This window comes from Procambarus clarkii, chromosome 21 (genome assembly GCF_040958095.1).
Source record: "Procambarus clarkii isolate CNS0578487 chromosome 21, FALCON_Pclarkii_2.0, whole genome shotgun sequence".
In the NCBI taxonomy this organism is placed as follows: domain Eukaryota; kingdom Metazoa; phylum Arthropoda; class Malacostraca; order Decapoda; family Cambaridae; genus Procambarus; species Procambarus clarkii.
The window spans coordinates 46,946,014-46,960,506 of record NC_091170.1 but is presented as its reverse complement, the minus strand read 5'-3'; the positions used below and the strand labels follow the sequence as shown (position 1 = coordinate 46,960,506).

Here is a 14,493-nt window from a genome sequence, read left to right as displayed (position 1 = left end):
CTCTCCATGATTTAGGTCCCCCATGATCAGCAGCTTCGCTCTCATTCTGTGGGCTAGTGTTGCTGCCTTCTGCAGTTCGTCTATACATGCCTTGTTGTTGTCATCATACTCCTGCCTGGGTCTTCTACTGTTTGGTGGGGGATTGTAGATTACCAAGATCACAATCTTCCTCCCATCTACTGTCAGAGTAGAGTGAATAAACTAGGTGAATACAACTAAGTGAACACAACTAGGTGAATACACTCACCCACACACACACACACACACAGAGTGTGTGTGTGTGTGTGTGTGTGTGTGTGTGTGTGTGTGTGTGTGTGTGTGTGTGTGTGTGTGTGTGTGTGTGTGTGTGTATTCACCTAGTTGTGTTCATCTAGTTGTATTCACCTAGTTGTGTTCACCTAGTTGTATTCACCTAGTTGTGTTAGCGGGGGTTGAGCTTTGCTCTTTCGGCCCGCCTCTCAACTGTCAATCAACTGTTTACATAGAGGTATCTGGCAGCTTTCTCAAAACCCAAATGTCGAGTACACAATGTGTCAACCTTGTGAAAGAGAAAACATACGCTCTCTTGAACATTATATTGTAGAATGTCCCATATTGACTGACTTTCGCCCTCCTGGGCTAAAGTATGCTGAACTGTGTAATTACTATATGAGTACTGGAACACTTGATGATATATTGTACCCAAGATTAACCATGTAATGTATCAATTATATAATGTATGTATGTGATGTAACTATATAACCTGAGCTTGTAAAAGCACCTTCATCACCTTCAGTGATTAAGTGCTTAATTGCACACTAGTTTCTCTATCAGCTATCTCACTCTGTCAGAGTAAAAGAGACAAATGTATGTGAATGCATATGTATGTATATATGTATGTATACATGTATGTATATATGTATGTGTACATATATATGCAACCTGTCCTCTTAAAAAGAACGTCAACATTTGCCGTTTGACTCTACGGCTGTTTTTGGACGTTATTTTGTGTAAAACAACGTCTATTTTCGCTTCCATGGACTATCTCTTGTTATACAATGAAATACCACACTCTTATTATTCTATAACTCACTGACTATGCTCTGATATTTGTTCTTCAAGTAAAAATATATATATTTTTGCCTTAATTAGGCCATAATCCAGAAAATTCCAGCCTATCGCTCTTTATATTTAGGAAAACATCTAATAAATTTGGAAATGAATTTTTCGTTCGCCGACAGTTGCCTGTTACTATTTAACCCTCTATGCTTTAATGTCGCTGGTCATTGTGACTTTCCCAGGATTTATATAGGTTTTGTAGTAGCATTTAGTCAGACTACAGTAATTTAACTAATGGGAAACCTCTATAGTTGTCGTAAATTAATAATAATCATTTATCAAATAATAAATTAGCAAACATATGCAACATTTTATGTTACGACTTTTCGGGTAGGCCGTTCTGTTTGTTTACAACCCCAATGGTTCAAAATACACAATACTTTTAATATATAAGTGACTAAGTATGCTCTAATATATGGTCCTCAATGAAAATTATCGTTTTTTTTTGTTAATTTGTCCATAATGAATAAGATTCCTTACTGTTGATCTTTATATTAAGAAAAACATCTAAACAAATTGGTATTGTGTTTTCGTTCAGATAAAGTTTCCAGATACTATTTCCTAGTTATCAATTAATGTAGGTGGTTATTTTAATTCGCGGCTACCAGGGGCTTTCTCCCATTATACAATATAAATGTACTCACTAACTATTCTCTGGTATCTGTTCTTCAAGTAAAATTACCTATTTTTTTGTTTAATTAGTCCATAATTCATAAAATTCCTTCAGGTCGATCTTTATATTTAGAAAAACATCTAATCAATTTGGAATTTAATTTTTCGTTCACCTACAGTTACCAGCTACTATTTCATTGTTATATTTTATGTCGCTGGTCATTACAATTTTCCAAGAATTTAAACAGCTAAACAGCAAGTAGCATCTTGTTAGAGTACAGGAATTTAACTATGGAGAACCTCGATAGCTGCCGAAAATTATTAATGATTATATATGTAATTTAAAATAATGAATTATATACCATTTCTTATGTTACGTCTTTGGCGGGTAGGCGGTTCTGCGGGTTTACACCCGAATTGTTTAAAAATCACACTATTTTAAATGTATGAGTCACTAGTATGCTCTGATATATGTTCTGCAATGAAAATAAAGATTGTTTTGTTGTTAATTACTCCATAAATGTGTAATGTGTTAATTCAGTCTAAAATCTTTTTGCAACGTTTATATGCGATTTACGTAGCTGGAAACTACCTAATATTTAAAAATAATAGTTACAACATTCTATTAATATATAATGTTGAAATAAATATCACACAAAGTCTGTATATCTGTTTTTAGATGTCTTATAAAAAAAATTTTTTAATAGTATTAATGATGTTTGTGAATCTTGAGTAAAAATTATGTTATTTATTATTAATCTAATTGTTATTATTTTAAGTAAAAGAATTGCAAGTATTCGCATAACCACGGGATCTCTGTTTGTGTATGAATGCACGGATTTGTTTTTGTTATGAGAGGGACGCCTTAGAAAGCATGGTGTAGGCCACCTGTGGCTCGCATCCGATCCCACGATCGTCGTCGCCCCTAAATCAACACAACAGGTATTTAGTATTTACGATTATAATAAGTAATATTTCTTTTATAATAATATTGCAGCAGGTGGTGTAGTGGTAGGACACTCGCCTGGCGTTCCGCGAGCGCTATGTCATGGGTTCGTATCCTGGCCGGGGAGGATTTACTGGGCGCAATTCCTTAACTGTAGCCTCTGTTTAACGCAACAGTAAAATGTGTACTTGGATGAAAAAACGATTCCTCGCGGCGGGGATCGTATTCCAGGGACCTGCCCGAAACGCTACTCGTACTAGTGGCTGTACAAGAATGTAACAACTTTTGTATATATCTCAGGTTAGGGGCTAGGCATTTACACTCTTAGGTCAGCAAACTAGCTAGAAGGTTAGACTATTAGACTCCACTGGTCAATCGGGGCCCTGCATGACTCAGCTTATCCTAACCTAGCCCAGCTTAAACCATCTTAGCATAGTTCATTCTAGCTGTGCATAGTGCTTGCACAGCCTTGCTTATCCTAGTTTACCTCTTCCTAGCCTACCGTAGCCAAGCCTATCCCAGTATACCCTTACCTAGTCTTGCCTAGCCTAACCCTGCCTTGCTTTTAAACATGACCAGTCCTTCCTACCCTAGCCAAGCCCTGACCAGCTAAGCCAAGCCAATCCCTGCCAAGATTTAGCATAGCCTAAGGAGGCCTGGTCGACGACCGGGCCGCGGGGACACTAAGCCCCGGAAGCACCTCAATGTAGCCTCAAGGTAGGTAGCCTTGCCTTTTTATTAATATATAGAGAGTACCACCTCTGGTTGAGTATGTAGGAACCCTCCACTTATAGGGTTGAGGGTTCCATATATATATATATATGCGGAAAATCCACAGAGAAATATGCAATGAGGTGAACGTTTCGGCTTTGTTAAAGCCTTTGTCAACACCAGACTGACCTAACGCAACTGATCTAACTGATCCCGTGGTCAGTCTGGTGTTGACAAAGGCTTTAACAAAGCCGAAACGTTCACCTCATTGCATATTTCTCTGTGGATTTTCCGCATATATATATATATATATATATATATATATATATATATATATATATATATATATATATATATATATATATATATATATATATATATATATATATGCGGAAAATCCACAGAGAAATATGCAATGAGGTGAACGTTTCGGCTTTGTTAAAGCCTTTGTCAACACCAGACTGACCACGGGATCAGTTAGATCAGTTGCGTTAGGTCAGTCTGGTGTTGACAAAGGCTTTAACAAAGCCGAAACGTTCACCTCATTTCATATTTCTCTGTGGATTTTCCGCATAAAATGATCAGTGTTTTGTGATCGTCAATTGCATATATATATATATATATATATATATATATATATATATATATATATATATATATATATATATATATATATATAATATAAATAATGTGTGTGTAAACATGCCACGTGTGTGTAAATCACAAAAATTAACACTTGATGAAGAATGTGACAGTGTCAGACCACGGAGGAAGAATTGAAACAGGAATTTCCTTAAGTACTTTCATATATTAATACATCTTCAGAAGGAATAATTTTTTATATAAATTAAATTAAAAAAAATCATTCCTCCATGGTCTGACAGTCATATATATATATATATATATATATATATATATATATATATATATATATATATATATATATATATATATATATATATATATATATATATATATAATGTGTGTGTGTGTGTGTGTGTGTACTCACCTAGTTGTGCTTGCGGTGGTTGAGCTCTGGCTCTTTGTCCCGTATGTATGTATTCATATATGTATATATATATATATATATATATATATATATATATATATATATATATATATATATATATATATATATATATATATATATATATTTTATATATCCTGCCTGAAATGCTGCGTGTACTAGTGGCTTTACAAGATAGTTCTTATAAAGATAGCATTTTGTGGTTATTCTCTATATCTGGTTCACCTAACAGTAAATAAGTACCTGGGAGTTAGACAGCTGCTATGGGCTGCTTCCTAGGGATGTGTGTGTGTGTTTGTATTCATGTTGAATTTTACAAAGTAGGAAGAGATGTTTGTAAAAAAAAAAATCAAATATTTTTGAAAGTATAAGTAGATTTGATATTTTTCTTTAATTGTTTATGTCTGCTGTCTCGCCTCCTTTATAAAATGGCATCATTCTTGCTTTTTTAAGGATATCAGGAAAAGTAAGGCACTCCAGAGATTTGTTGACTCCTTCCTAGTGTTGCCTAGCCCAGCCCAGCCTAGACAAGGCAGGCTGGGCATCCTAGCCTCACGCAGCTTAGCCCCAACCTACATGTAGCATCCCAGTCCATCCTAAGTGATCATTACCTTACTGGCTGTGTTTTCTCTTCAGCCCTGAATGTAATGTGGTGGAACATAAGCAGATACATATCAGGTCTTAGAGAATCTGTACTTCATACATTTCTTAATAATGTCTCACAAATATTTAAATAATTAAAAAAAAATTGTATAATAACTTCATATTATTCTTGCAATTTATTTTTGCATTTTTTTTTATACAAAATTTACATTTTAAAAGATTACCTCAATTTTTAGATTGATGACTTGAAGACTACAGTGCCATCCACAGCAAATCATGGTCTTAAAATATCTCCTAGCAATGACGAGACCAATTTTCACAGAGATCAAATTTTTGCTAAGCAGTAGTCACAGGTAAATATATATTATATATATAATATTATATATATAATATTATATATATAAAATTTACTACTTCATTGCTCAAAGCACCTTCAGACATTCTGAGAGTTGTGCTATTTTATTAAAAAATTAATTAGGCTATATTTTAATGTTTTGTAATGTTTTCATTACTTTTTTTGTTTTGAAATATAAATTGTTGAGTTTTGAAACATTTTGACATTAACTATACCTGAATATTTATAAACAAAAAAATACCAGAACTATGTCCTTGACAATTGCACTAAGAAGTCTTTGCCAAAATCAGGTGCTCAGTGCAGTAGTTAAAAACTTAAAAGTTGTACCACCTCTGGTGCAAGATTAGGGACCCATAGCCTCAGAGAAGAAAATAGAGAGTACTCAGAGAAGGCCTTGAATAATAGGCAGGCTGTTTGTGTGTGTTTCGACGGTAAGCTTGCTGACACCAAATGTAGTTACCTAAGTGTAGTTACAGGATTAGAGCTACGCTCGTGGTGTCCCGTCTACCCAGCACTCTTTGTCACATAATGCTTTGAAACTACTGATGGTCTTGGCCGCCACCACCTTCTCACTTAACTTGTTCCAACTGTGTACCACTCTGTATGCGAAAGGAATTTTTTTTATATTTCTTTGGCATCTTTGTTTAGTTAGTTTAAATCTATGACCTTTTGTTCTTGAAGTTCCAGGTCTCGGGAAATCTTCCCTATCGATTTTATCAATTCCTGTTACTATTTTGTACATAGTGATTTTATCACCTCTTTTTGTTGTCTTCTAGTTTTGGCATATATAATGCCTCTGACCTCTCCACATAGCTCTTGCCCTTTAGTTCTGGGAGCCACTTAGTAGCATGTCTTTGCACCTTTTCCAGTTTGTTGATGTGCTTCTTAAGATATGGGCACCACACAACCGCTGCATATTCTAGCCTTGGCCGAACAAAACTCGTGAACAATTTCTTTAGTATTTCGCCATCCATGTATTTAAACAAAATTCTGAAGTTAGAAAGCGTGGCATAGGCTCCTCACACAACGTTCTTTATGTGGGCCTCAAGTGATAGTTTTCTATCTAGAATCAACCCTAGACCTCTTTCTTTTATCAGAATTATATAAAGATTTCTCACATAATTTGTAGGTTGTGTGGGATCTATGTTCTATTCCACATTCCATAACATGGCATTTATTCACATTAAATTTCATTTGCCAAGTGGTGCTCCATATATTTATTTTGTCCAGGTTTTCTTGAAGGGCATGACAATCATCTAAATTTCTTATCCATCCCATTATCTTAGCATCATCAGCAAACATGTTTATATAATTCTGTATTCCAACTGGTAGATCATTTATGTAGACAATGAACATTTCTGGTGCATGTACTGTGGTACTCCACTTGTGACACTTCTCCAGTCCGATTGCCTCTGATTACTGCCCTCATTTTTCTATCAGTCAGAAAATTTTTCAGCCATGTTAGAAGCTTACCTGTCACCCATCCAAAATTTTCTAGTTTCCAGAACAACCTCTTATGTGGAACTCTGTCGAAAGCCTTTTTTATGTCTAGATAGATGCAGTCGAACCAACTACCTTTTTCCTTTAAAATCTCTGTGGCTCAATCATAGAAACTGAGTAAATTCGATACACAGGATCTTCCAGATCGAAAACAATACTGTCTGTGTGATATTATATAATTTCTCTCCAGGTGTTCTACCCATTTAGTTTTTATTATTTTTTTTTTCAATCTTTTCACTGTTACACTTGTCAATGATTCAGGTCTATAACTGAGAGAGGTGGGGTCTTCCCTGTTGCCACTTTTGTAGATTGGAACTATGTTAGCCTTTTTCCACATGTTTGCTATGACTCCTGTACACAGGGATGCCTGAAAGATCAGGTGAAGTGGAAGGCTGAGCTCAGATGCACATTCTCTCAGAACCCATGGTGAAACTCCATCTGGACCAACTGCTTTGTTCTTACTTAGCTACTTTAGCATATTTTCCACTTCATCTCTAGACACCTCTATACGCTCTATGATGTTCTCAGAAATTCTTATTGTGTCTGGTTCTCTTAAGATTTCATTTTGTATAAACACACTTTGGAACTTTTGGTTTAATGTTTCAGACATTGCATTATCATTTTCTGTGAATCTGTTTCCTATTTTCAACCTCTGGATATTATCCTTTACCTGCAATTTGTTGTTTATGAATTTCTAGAATAGGCCCAGTTCTGTTTTACATTTATCCATTATCCCTTTTTAAAAATTTCTTTCTGCCTCTTCCCTTACTGCTGTATAGTTGTTTCTCGCATCTTTGTATCGCTGGTATGATTGGGGGTTTGGCTTCTTTCTATTTTGATACCTGCTTGATGGGGTTCTGCTCTTCTACCCCCCAAGCCCGGCCCGAGGCCAGGCTCGACTTGTGAGAGTTTGGTCCACCAGGCTGTTGCTTGGAGCGGCCCGCAGGGCCACATACCCACCACAGCCCGGCTGATCCGGAACTTCTCTTAGAAAACAGTCCAGTTTTCTCCTGAAGATGTCCACGGTTGTTCCGGCAATATTTCTTATAGTCGCTGGGAGGACGTTGAACAACCGCGGACCTCTGATGTTTATACAGTGCTCTCTGATTGTGCCAGTGGCACCTCTGCTCTTCACTGGTTCAATCTTGCATTTTTTTCCATATCGTTCACTCCAGTACGTTGTTATTTTACTGTGTAGATTTGGGACCTGGCCCTCCAGTATCTTCCATGTGTATATTATTTGGTATCTCTCTCGTCTCCTTTCTAGAGAGTACATTTGGAGAGCTTTGAGACGATCCCAATAATTTAGGTGTTTTATCTCGTCTATGCGTGCCGTATATGTTCTCTGTATTCCCTCTATTTCAGCAATCTCTCCTGCTCTGAAGGGGGAAGTGAATACTGAGCAGTACTCGAGACGGGACAACATAAGTGACTTGAAGAGTACAACCATTGTGATGGGATCCCTGGATTTGAAAGTTCTCATAATCCATCCGATCATTTTTCTGGCCGACGCAATATTTGCTTGGTTATGCTCCCTAAACGTTAGATCGTCGGACATCATTATTCCCAAATCCTTGACATGCTGTTTTTCTACTATGGGAAGATTCGATTGTGTTTTGTACCCTGTATTATGTTTCAGATCCTCATTTTTGCCGTACCTGAGTACCTGAAATTTATCACTGTTAAACATCATGTTATTTTCTGCTGCCCAATCGAAAACTTTGTTGACATCTGCTTGTAGTTTTTCAATGTCTTTCATTCCATGTTTGTGTCTTTTGGTCTGTGGCCCTCTCTCAATTTCTGTTGAACCAATCCTGTTTTCTGGCCCTGCATCTCTGTTTTGGTATGAATGTTTGTGTGCCTTCATTGTATATTTTGCAAAATTTGGCATACATTTAATTTACTTCCCTGTCTAGCAACAAGTCTGCCTAATTACTTATTAAAAAAAATTTGAAGTTCCCCATAGTGACCTCTCTCTCTTGAAATCAAGTTTATCAACTGTTTCAATGTCCCCATTTTCTGTGTGTGTGTGTTTGGAGGCTAAGCTTGCTGATACCATGTGTGTGTGTGTTTGGAGGCTAAGCTTGCTGATACCATGTGTGTGTGTGTTTGGAGGCTAAGCTTGCTGATACCATGTGTGTGTGTGTGTGTTTGGAGGCTAAGCTTGCTGATACCGTTTGTGTGTGTGTGTGTGTGTTTAGAGGCTAAGCTTGATGATACCATGTGTGTATTTGGAGGCTAAGCTTGCTGATACCATGTGTGTGTGTGTGTGTTTGGAGGCTAAGCTTGCTGATACCGTGTGTGTGTGTGTGTGTTTGGAGGCTAAGCTTGCTGATACCATGTGTGTGTGTGTGTTTGGAGGCTAAGCTTGCTGATACCATGTGTGTGTGTGTGTTTGGAGGCTAAGCTTGCTGATACCATGTGTGTGTGTGTGTTTGGAGGCTAAGCTTGCTGATACCATGTGTGTGTGTGTGTTTGGAGGCTAAGTTTGCTAACACCGTGTGTGTACTCACCTGTTTATATAATAATAGGGGTGTGTACCACCTCTGGTGCAATTGTAGGGACCCACAGCCTTGAAGAAAATAGAGTATTCAGAGAAAACCTTGTGGATTCTCACTGAACACTAATCTTTTCTTCTCCTATCACCCTTCTTATTTTGTTTTATGCTGTATTCTATTATATATCATATAAATACATAGCCAAATGGCAATATTTATTATGTCTATACAAAAAGAAGACATCCACTTTATTTTTTTTCTCTCCTTTGTTTCTATGTGGATTTTGTTGTGACTAATGATTCTCCTCCTTCCCATCAACAGGTCATCCTCACTGGGCTTGCTCGGCTTTTGTGTTACTGTGAGGGTGCCATCATCGTTTACCCTTCAAGACTGACTCATGCTGGCATTGCATTTGTGGACTTCCCTTCACAGTAAACAGTCCTTCTCCATATGGTGATTGTCCAGGGCAAGCTGGGTGTGACTGCCATCTTGGAGAAGCAGGGTCTTTTAATATGAAGAATCTTCCGTCTTCTCTACTTACGCCAGCTTGTGCCGGCCTTGCATTCTTGTTACTTCATGGCCCTTGGGCCTTTTTTATTTATTTTACATAATAAATTTTTTTATTAATACCCGTGTTTCACAAGAGATCCTTAACATTTTAAGCACCAATTGTATTGACTAATGTACGTCTTGTAACCTTTAAGACATAAATAGACAAGACATAGATAAATGAGTGAATAATGCTGAGTGACTAGGTTAGGGCGAGGAACATAGTTCAGTGTCTGGCTTTGGAAGAATGCCTACTGTTTTAGAAACCTTATTGCCATGATCATAATCGTATGGGTTAAAAAGCATTTGTTGTCACTCCTACACTGTGGCTTGTTGAGCTTGAAACCTTTGCTCCTTGTTCGTGTTACATCTGACCTTTTGAAGAAATTGTATGAATCAATATCCTCCAAATTGTTCAGTATTTTAAAGGTTTCGCTCTATTACTCTCTCATTTGCATATATCTAAGCATATAGATTAGATATAGATTTAGATTAGATTTTTTAGTCAGGTAAAGGTACATACATTGCAGATGAGTTACAAAGGGAAAGACATTGACTAGAGTTCACTAGCTCTATTGGAAGAGAAACGTCTGCAAGACAAGTGTGGGCAAAAATTAAGGTAGCAGCGGCTCACAACGACCCCCAACGGCTTCATTTTGTATCTTCTCCAACTTGCCCATCCTACCTTTACCAAAACAAGAAATGACAGGTGCAGCATAATCAATAAGAAATCTTACAGTACTCAAGTACATCATTCGTAGCACTTGGACTCCCACTCCTTTCCACAGCATGCCAAGGCCTTCAGAGGTTGTAATCTCTTCCGACATTGAGTCAACAGTCTGTTCATCTCAGTTTCCAAACTCTCATAGGTATATCCAACATATATGCCTAAATATTTATATATATTAACTCTATATTTTTACCGTTTATTTCCAATATAATGGGCCTCCGACTTCTACATTCAAACTTTAGTTTTGTCTTCATTAACCACTAGTCCCATGTGGTGACACTGGTTTCCGAAATTGTCCAACACTGTTTGAATCTTTGAAATATCTTTGCCCTGAAACAAAATATCATCAGCATATATGATTGAAGTTACCCAATTTGAGTATTTCTCAGATGCTATCTTATTCATTAGTACATTAAACAGGGTGAGACTCAACACTCCTCCCTGAGGTGTGCAGAGTTCTTGACCTTGATACCTTGAACCATACAACCTTGATACCACACCTGAGCCTTCCTTTCCTGAAGATAATCCCCTATCCAGCGCAATAATCTCCCTTCAACACCAAGACCAGCTAATTCATATAAAATAACCTCTTTGTTGGCTTTATCAAAAGCTCCTTATAAATCAATAAAAATTCTATAATAATCATTACCATTAGCTAGACATTTAATAATACAGTCAGAGGTACTTTTTCCTCTGAGGAACCCGAAAAATTATTAGACAGCTGATCACCTATTATATACAAAAGTTTATTTAAAATGATCCTCTCCATCAATTTACAAAAACACGAGGTTAAAGACACAGGTCTGTACTCTCCATTGGCTTTAGGGATAAGGATGATCATAGTTCTTTTTCATTTACTGGGAATTCTGCCCTCTTTATAACTAATATTAAAGAGGTCTAACAGCGGGCTTTTCGTCATAATGGCAAGTTCATTAAGTATTTCATAAGTTACTCCATCCTCCCCAGGGGGCGGTAGATTTCCCAACTTTAATCGCCGTTATTAGTTCTTCTCTGGTAATACCTGTGCAAGTGACATCACCACTGTTACCTGCTGTAAGTATAAAATCCTTTCTTAGATCTTTCCAAGAATCAAAAGACTCTCTCGTTACAGCGGGTAATTAAATGAACTAAGTTTGGCAGCTTCCGCCCATTTATTTACGAGACCTTTTGCAATTCCTTACTGGTCAGGATGTGCAACAAAATTATGCTTTTTACCCCTTATTTCATTTATGTCTTGCCAGATTTCCTTCAAGTTTGTTACTCCTAACTTTCTCTGCAAACTCCTGCCAATACTTGCTCCAAATTTCCATTCTCTTCTCCGCACACTTTTATGGGGGGATGCTTTTCTATACCAGATGTTTTCCGGTTCAATGTTGCATTAAATACATCTACCTCCTTAATTAAATCTTAATAAAATGCTTCTGCCGAATCTGGCTTATAAGTATCATACCAAGACTTAATATGACCAACAAGACCCCTTAATTCTCCCTTATTAAACTTTAAGCTTTTCCTCTGAAGGCAGGCATGCTTTTTATCTAGTTTAAGCTGTATTTGTAATGCAAAATCTCTTAGCATTTCATCCACAGTAAGACAATTCTCCTCTATGCCCTCAGCATTTATCAAACAAGCATAATCTAATCTCCCTTCCCTCAGATGAGGAGAGGGCTCGCCCAGCAGTTGAACATCTTCATGTTCAACATGTTCATCTTCATGTTCAGAATGTTACCATCCCTATCCCCAGTTTCCTGGAGTGCTGCTATGTTAATATTCTCTCTAAGAGTATAATAGTGTACATCCACCGCTCTAGTTTTTAATCCATTAACGTTCCAAGATAATATTATCAATCTACTTTCATCCATGAACTCCGTAATATTTTTTCTTTCTCCTCACTTGCACAACTACTACTAACATCGAAGGTAATAGTATTCATATCTATTTTCTTTGTTATTTCTGTATACCTTTTTACTTTAACGAAGGTACCCCCCAGGTGTAGGGAGGAATGATCTTTTCCAGGTATATTTTGAAAATCAGCATCGTTTTGCCACGTACCGCTTCGGTGGGTATGCGGTTCCATGAGTTAATAACTCTGTGGGTGAAAAAGTATCTCCTGTAACTGGTAACTGGCTATTCAGACGAAGGACTTCGGGTAGATGTAGTTTACATGGACCTGAACAACGGTCGTAGTCTGCTGTCTGCTCTGTGTCGAGGCTGTAGCGTCTTGGGTCGATTAGAACTGTACACGCCGAGTGCTACATTCTTGACTGGAGATTGTACTGTGTGCTATTCGATTGATTGATGAAGATTAAGCCACTCAAGAGGTGACACGGGCATGAATACCCCGTAAGTGGTGGCCCTTTTGAGCCATTACCAGTATCAAGAGCTGATACTGGAGATCTGTGGAGGTGCGACTGCACCCTGCGTGACGGGAGATGTCTCCCGTGTGGTGTGTGCTATTCTGATTTATTTATAAAGATTAAGCCACCCAAGAGGTGGCACGGGCATGAATAGCCCGTAATGTGCTATTCTCAAGTCGCTTGCTTATGTACGGTGACGACACCTCACAGTAAGATATAGAAGGGTGGAAAACCGTTACCTGTAAATAGGGATAGGATTAATGCTTGTGTAATTAGTTATGCCATTATGATGATGAGATAATGGAGTATATGGATTACTCGATCACTACATCACCTTCAACTATTACTAGGGGAACTATTCCATGGTCCAGCGATTTTCTGAAAAGGAGTTTCACTGGCAAGCATAGTGAATTAAGAGCATAAGAATAAAGGTAACTGCAGAAGGCCTATTGGCCCATACGAGGCAGCTCCTATCTATAACCACCCAAACCCACTCATATACATGTCCAACCCACGCTTGAAACAATCGAGGGACCCCACCTCCACCACGTTACGCGGTAATTGGTTCCACAAATCAACAACCCTGTTGCCAAACCAGTATTTACCCAAGTCTTTCCTAAATCTAAACTTATCCAATTTATACCCATTGTTTTGTGTTCTGTCATGTGTTGATACTTTTAATACCCTACTAATATCCCCTTTGTTATGTCCATTCATCCACTTAATTGTAAACCTCTATCATATCACCCCTAACTCTTCGCTTTTCCAGTGAATGCAATTTAAGCTTTGTTAATCTTTCTTCATATAAAAGATTTCTATTTTGGGGAATTAACTTAGTCACCCTACTCTAGACACGTTCAAGTGAATTTATATTCATTCTATAATATGGCGACCAAAACTGAACTGCATAATGTAAATGGGGCCTAACCAGAGCAAGATATAGCTGAAGAACCACACCAGGTGTCTTGTTACTAACACTTCGATTAATAAATCCCAGTGTCCTATTTGCCTTATTACGAGCATTCATGCATTGATCCTTTTGTTTTAAATTCTTACTAATCATAACTCCCAGATCCCTTTCACAATCTCAACACCATCTAGCTCGTATCTTGTAACTATTATCATTACCTAGTCTCAAAACTTTACATTTATCAGCATTAAACTGCATCTGTCAATCTTTTGACCATTTCAAAACCCTATTTAGATCAACTTGAAGTGATAGTGAGTCTTCTTCCGTGTTAATTTCCCTACCTATTTTTGTATCATCTGCAAATTTGCAAATGTTGCTACTCAACATAAGAACACAAGAACACAAGAACAAAGGCAACTGCAGAAGGCCCACCGGCCCATACGAGGCAGCTCCTACCTACAACCACCCAATTAATTTGCCAGTTCCTTTACGACTTGGGACTTAAATCCATTTACACTTTGGGCTTCTGAGTCTTTTAGTTTGTCAATGCTCTTCCTGATTGTGTCGCGTGTAATTGGTATTTCTCTTAATTCATTCTCC

At 37.5% G+C, this 14,493-nt stretch overlaps 1 protein-coding gene and 1 long non-coding RNA gene across 2 annotated transcripts in view; both read left to right on the top strand.

Moving 5' to 3' along the window:
• LOC123760680 (deoxynucleoside triphosphate triphosphohydrolase SAMHD1-like) overlaps positions 1 to 14,493 on the top strand; it is a 277,020-nt gene that overhangs the window by 42,829 nt on the left and 219,698 nt on the right. The gene's annotated exons all lie outside the window — the stretch shown is intronic.
• Positions 2,520 to 9,979, top strand: LOC138366973 (uncharacterized). Its single transcript, XR_011229276.1, has 3 exons — positions 2,520 to 2,652; positions 5,234 to 5,350; positions 9,672 to 9,979. It is a non-coding gene; the product is annotated as an uncharacterized lncRNA (long non-coding RNA).